Source organism: Pseudorasbora parva, chromosome 6 (genome assembly GCF_024679245.1).
Source record: "Pseudorasbora parva isolate DD20220531a chromosome 6, ASM2467924v1, whole genome shotgun sequence".
Taxonomy (NCBI): Eukaryota; Metazoa; Chordata; class Actinopteri; order Cypriniformes; family Gobionidae; genus Pseudorasbora; species Pseudorasbora parva.
This window is the reverse complement of record NC_090177.1, coordinates 35,242,152-35,249,155: the sequence shown is the minus strand read 5'-3', so window position 1 is coordinate 35,249,155 and position 7,004 is coordinate 35,242,152.

Below are 7,004 nucleotides of genomic sequence, written 5' to 3'. Positions count from 1 at the left end.
TGCTCTGATTGGTTGTAGCTCTATCCAATTGATGTGTTTCCTAGTTCGGTTGAAACACGCCCCATAATCACAGCCCAATGGAGCAGTTTCAGACTCATATTCTGACTAGAATTGAGTATGACCACGTCAGGCTATGGGTCACTATCACACAAGGTAATACAATGTGTAAAAGCCAAAGTGATTACTGATTAACAGTAACCTAATGTAAATGCTAGATGTCCTAATATTCTACCTGTTGATACAACAAGTTTATGCTCTTAACCTTGCAGTTTTTCACATATCATGTAAGACTGAATTTCTCTATTTCTTTGCACAAAATTCCCCAGAAAGTTCCATTTAATTATTTATTTTTCACACAAAAAATCGCGGGGGAGCATACCCCGGGACCCCCCTAGGAAGAGCACCCCTCTAGGGAAACACGATTCCTGGCTACATGTCAATATCCATGGATCACTGGATGTTGGGTCATTTGTAAGCGCACCATATTGAGTCCAACCTTTAGTTTAAACTAATAATCGTTTGTTTTGCTCACAGTTTCCCCTGTTAACTCCAGTCACGCAGCAGCTCATCTGCCAGTCTGGCTGAGGAGGCGTGCTCTGGCGGGAAAGTGACGTCAATGCATATCCTCTATACTAAACACCTTAGGGCTCATTCACACAGAATGCGCTTTTGCTTTTAAAAACATGAGACGTGTGCAGTGGAATGGAGGAAAACGCATGGTCTTAAGGCACGTTTTTTAAAATTTGAACTTAGAACCACAAACACAAGATGTGAGATGCAATGATTATACACATCCGCTCATCCACTTTGTCCTTCGGAAAAAGAGTAGGTGTGTAACCCGGCATCTTGAACTGTAAAAAAAAAGGTCACAGCCTGAAATTTTTAAGTCCAATCGACTTTGATGTTTAAGTTATTTCAATTTAGATTATGTTAAACTGACTTTAAAAAAAATGAGTTGCATCTTGTATAACTTAAAAAAGTTTAAGTCAAATTTCGTAACTTATTTTGATGTGTTAAAACAATGTAAAAGCACATGTTGTCATAACTTATTGAACTTTTTTTTTTTACAGTGTGGCCAAATTTGCCCACTGGCCTCCTTATCATCCCCCTCTCCTGATTGGCTTCATCCCTCTGTGTCACCTCCACCTATCAGCTGGTGGTGAGCGTTCTGGAGCAATATGGCTGCTGTCGCATCATCAAGGTGGATGCTGCAGATGGTTTAGGAGATTCTCCCCTTTATTATAAAGATATCTGAGTGCCTTGAAAAGTGCTATATAAATGTAACAAATTATTATTGCGTGCTGTCGTCCCTGCCGGTTTCAAAACTTGTCTCCGTTATATTGTCATTGTCTGCTCATCCGGAGCTTTGCAACAACACATCCTTGTTTCTGAAGCGACTTCCAGCATGTTCCCTATAACAGCGTTCAACGTTTATGCTTAACGTGGCAAAAGTCACATGATACCATGCGAAATCCATGTCTCAAAACACAATTCATGTGATTTTTTTACGCTGTTTACACTTGCTAAATCTGACTGGATTTCAATCAGATATGCACAAATATGGACTGACAGTCTGAACGAGTCTCAACCCTGAACTATCTGAGCTTATGTAATTCTGACTAGCTTTCTGATTCTGGAACCCACATCCAGTCAATCCGAGGCTGGTGCCAGATCCTAACAGAAGCAAAGACCACTGAGTACCGCCAAGAACAAAAGTGTTCTCTCTTTCTCTCTCACTCCTCAGGGTCTCTATTTCTTTGCGCAAATATTTTCTCTGCAGACAAACCTCAATTTGGCAGTCCGCACAAACCGCCTTCATAGAGGATTTTCCCTTGCGTTATACCATATTTCAGAAACACTTCTGAAAACTTGATACTGAAAGATCTTTTCAAACTTGAGGTGTCTCCATCATCCAAACCTCTCTCCAAACATCTCTCCAAATGTCCTAATGAATGCTATTTCTGGCCTGTCCTGCTCTGCTGACGTTACTATATACACTGTGTTTTACTTTGTCAAGCCCCCGCTGGTTCTTGAGGGCCACCAGGATGGGAAGCGCTGATAGAGAGAGAGTATGAGAGGGTGGGTAGAGAAATAGTCCTGAGAGACAGAGAGATTTCAGTGAAGATAAAGCGTGAGAAAATGACTGCCACTAACAACAGACATCGGATGAAGGACAACACAGACAGCAGACCACCCTTTATGAGGGCGTAACAAAACTCAGTCTCCATTTGATTCTTTTTTTCTCCCTTTATGCAGATCGAGACAATAATACCTAATATAAACTCTTAAAAATATCTTCAATGGCTCAGAAAATAACCGTATTCCCATACAATTATTGAGGTGCTACCAGTTCTTGATGTTTCATTAGGCTCTTCAGGTCACCATGCTGGTTTCTGGGTTTTTCAAAGCACCCATATTGTCAGGAAAAAAGTGAAAAATTTCCCCTTAAAGGTACAACAGATTTTCACTGCGGCAGTAGCTTTTCAGGGACACATTTGTACCTCAACTACCATTAAAAGGTCCATTTTAGTACCTTGGAGTATTAACATGTACCCTTGAAGTTCCACTGAAGTGCCTTGAAACGTGCAGCATTATTCAGTGTGTTGACGTAATTTCCACTGGAACTGAAAATAGCCAATAGCTTTTCTCTAATCACATATATACTGTATAAATCTTGCAACATGTCCTCCAACCAATACGCCTATATAGCTCGTTTGTCACTTCCTTGAAATACGACCCATAGGAGCGTTTACTAAAGTTGCACCTCTATTGACAATATTTTAAATCATGAAATATGACGCATAGAAGCGTTTTCTAAAGTTGTGCTCCTACTGACAGCAGGACACTTTCATTTTAAAGCATTTTTCCCTTTTATATTCATAATATTTGAAGTTTTGCATAGCTCTGTTGGTAAAGCATTGCACTACACAACAACAACATGTGATCGTGCGATTGTGAGTTCGATCGCTGGGAACACGTCCTCATAAAGTGTGTATGCTCTATAAAACACTGGGTAGGTTTAGGGATGGGGTGGGTGTAGTTGTAAATTAAGAAAAAAATTATATTCTAAATAGAAATATGGCAAATGGTGGTTAAAAGTCCACACATTGCATTAAAATGAACACGCATTAATGACAGTTATACGTCATTTCATGATGTCCGACGTAACGTGACACTGTCATTATTTTTACCCCAGCTAGAGGACGCATGACTTTAAAATGTAAATACACTTGATTGTATGTTTGTTGTTGCAATGTTGTTATAATGTTGTAATAAGGGAATAGAAAAACGGCAGAGTCATATTTTTTTGGAGGACAGTTTGAAATCTTGACTTGCGTAGAAGCGTAGGAGACTAACACAGAAGAGAACAAATTGTTACCTTGAGGGTTTTTTTCCGCACAAAAAGTATTCTTGTCGCTTCATACTATTAAGGTTGAACCACTGGAGTCACATGGTCTATTTTAACCATGTCTTCCTACCTTTCTGGATATTGAAAGTTACAATGACGTTGCTGGTATCAGGGGATCAGAAAGCTCTCAGATTTCATTAAAAAAAAAACAATTGTTATTTAATTGTGTACTTAATTTGTTTTCTGAAGATGATCAAAGGTCTTACAGGTTTGGAACAACATGAGGTTGAGGAATTAAAGGTGCACTATGCAACTTTCCGTCCACTAGAGGTCACCTATTCAAAACAAATGCGTAGTTTGATGATGCGAAGTTTGAGCGCAGCATCTTGGGACATGTGGTCTTCACCTCACAGCCGGTGGAAAATAGGACTCGGGCAGAAATCACGTTCATGGATGCGGTTATTAACGTTACTGTAGTGTAAAGCAGAGCAGGACCGAGTGTTGTGGAGCTGAGCACGGCCGCTGGAGCGATTGTTAAACAAACACATGGCTCGCGAGCACCGGGACTTTTATTATGACGGGGCGGGACATAGTCGCCGGGCGCCCGCACTATTCCCGCTCTTCTGGTTATGATTATAAGGTAATGCAGCTCTGTTTATCATATTAGATACATTTAAGTGTGTTTAAAATGATGTTTTGACGTTACTCCGTGCGTTCACTTCACACTGCTAAGAGTAAAGCGCTCCTGCCAAATAAAAGCCAAAACCGAGGGTAGCGCAGATATGACGCGATTGACAGGCGACTTCCTCAAACACTATAAGTCTTCTAAAACAGTGTAACTCAAGGATTACGCAAAATTCAAGTTATTTCTCTCCAGCACAGCTCTTACATTTCATTATCAGTTTCGTGTACCACTTACCATGTCTCATTTAGACATACGACACATGGGAACCAATAGTGTTTGAGATCATTGGCAGCAGATCTGACACAAAATGTGGCAGTAAATCAATAAAATATGTGCTAAACTTTCTGGATCTGGATCTAATTGGAACCTCAGTTTTAAAGAGTTATAGCTACAGTACATTGACTTACCTTGAAAGATTATTTACGATGCCCAGAAATCAAGTCTGCTTAAAGTCTTAAGGAACCTTCACTTAGGAAAAGAGACCTTGGGAAGCATTTTGGGAAATATCCACCAAACCAGCACTATTTGTTGTTCCCTGATTTTTGTCACGATGATGAACCACATTGGACCACAGTTTAGAGGGAGTTTTTGATCCTTGAAAGGTCTTTAGGTACAGATGGTCTGACCTTAAAGGAACTGCCAGGACTGTGGTTTGTAAGATCTTTTGATAGTATCAGCATTTCTGTCTTATGAAAAAGTGTCATAACCAGTGTATGTGGATATTGAGCAAGTGTATGTATGTGTGTGTGTGTGTGTGTGTGTGTGTGTGTGTGTGTGTGTGTGTGTGTGTGTGTGTGTGTGCGTGCGTGCGTGCGTGCATGCGTGCGTGCATGCGTGCGTGTGTGTGTAAAAGAGTTATTTCAGACTCATTCTTCACAAACTATCTTCAAAAGTGTCACTGAACTCTAAGGAACTGGGACGCAAGCTATGCACATAGATGAATGCACACAGACACATGCCTGCCGAAGATCATATAAGAACAAAGTTCAATGCTAAAAGCTGAAACCCATCACTCTTGAGTCATGGCTTCATCCTTCTGTATTTATTTCATTCACTGTTTTCTCTGGCTTTATATCTCTCACTCTTCCCCCTACCAACCACATCTCTCTCCTTTTATAGTCCCTGAAGAGAAGGCAGCCAGCACGAGACCGTTTATCCGGTCTATTTGAGTATTTTCCTCTTTTACGACACCATTGTGAACTGCTTTTACAGAGAGAAGACCTGTTTTGATAGTGCTGTTATCATCTTACTCTGAGTGAGTGTTGGCGGCCAACTGCAGCAACTGTGGCTTATAAGAATTCCAGAGGATACAACAAGGTAAAGGGAGTGAGTGTGTGTGTAAAGACTGAGTGGGAGGGAGAGATACAAAAGTTTAAAAGATAAACCTAAGCTCTTTTCCAAGGTCTAATGAACTGCCCAACTTGACGGTGTGCAACCAATGCCAAGACTCTTCAAAAACATAGGCAGGAGAGTTATGCTGCTTTTTAAGACACCTGTTTTGGCCTTAATCTAAAGCAGAACACCACATATCCTTTGAGAAATAAAGCAATCAAAGAAAAGCATTGAAAAATCAGGTCTTCAAAATCCGGTATCAGTTACACTAAGTACACACAAAAGACATCAATTTTAAAGGGATACTTGACCGCTTTTTCATATTAAACTATGTTATTCCCTTAACTAAAACGAATTGATACATACCTCTCTCGTCTCAGTGCGTGCTCTTAATCTCTCTGGCGCGCGGTGATGATCTGATAGCATTTAGCTTAGCCCACTAAGCCCAGTTCATTCACTATGGTACCAAACAGAGATCAAGTTAGAAGCGACCAAACACCTCCACCCCTTTTTAAATACAGTTACACAAATAGTTGAACGATCAAGTATGGTGGCACAAAATAAAACGTGGTGCTTTTTTAAGCGGATTAAAAAGGAGAACTATAATGTATGGCGGAATAACACTTCTGAGAGTACTTCGAATCCTCCCTCACATCTCCCCCTCACTCTCTCATTTCTGTCAAAAAAGGGAAGGGGGAGATGTGAGGGAGGTGTTTTATCGCTCCTAACTTGATCTCTGTTTGGTACCATAGTGAATGAACTGGGCTTAGTGGGCTAAGCTAAATGCTATCAGATCTTCACCACGCGTCAGAGCGATTAGGAGACGAGAGAGGTCTGTATCAACTCATTTTAGTTAAGGGAATAACAGTTTAATATGAAAAAGCGCATGTCACAGTAGGCTGGAGTTACTGCGGTTACGCCCACTGAGTGGCAGAAAAACTGAGAGGCAGCACTGGGTTACAGCGTGAATGCTCAAAAAACACACAACAAAGGCCCGTTGCTGTCGGGCGAGGCTTGTCCACGGACCCCATGGACATCCCTTTGCCCCCTTCCGGACTGAGAAAGACACTTGATAATATTGTGTAATTTTCTCACTCAAACCACTGACATCTGCTGCTTCTGCTACTGATTGCTTTTAGAGGGAAAAGCTGCCCATAACTGCTGGTCTAGGATCTGTTTTCTTCCAAAAATCAATCAGATTCGATCAGGAGACAGGAAGTGAAGCTAACATTGGATTTGGTATCCATTGGAATGCATTGGAATACTTTGTGATCTCCAAAGGCAGCATTTTTAAGATTTCAGGATGCAGCTATAATGTGATTTTGAGAGTTGAGAGTTCCTATGAGCCAATGGAAAGTCTGCCCTGCAGCTGATTCCTAGGATTGTATTGGTCATGTCAATCACGATACTGTCAATCACAGTACTGACTGCCTACACAAAACACTGATCCCTAAACCTATCTGTAGGTTTAGGGATCCTAAAACTACCACCACTGTAACCTTACCCATCCCGAGCTAATGGGATTAAATGGGGTCTATGGATTTTGAGGGAGCACCCTATTGCTGTCAGGAACAATATCGTCAAAGCACACAGTTTGGATTGCCGTGGTTCTGTACTGTTGGTTGGTATGAGTCTGTT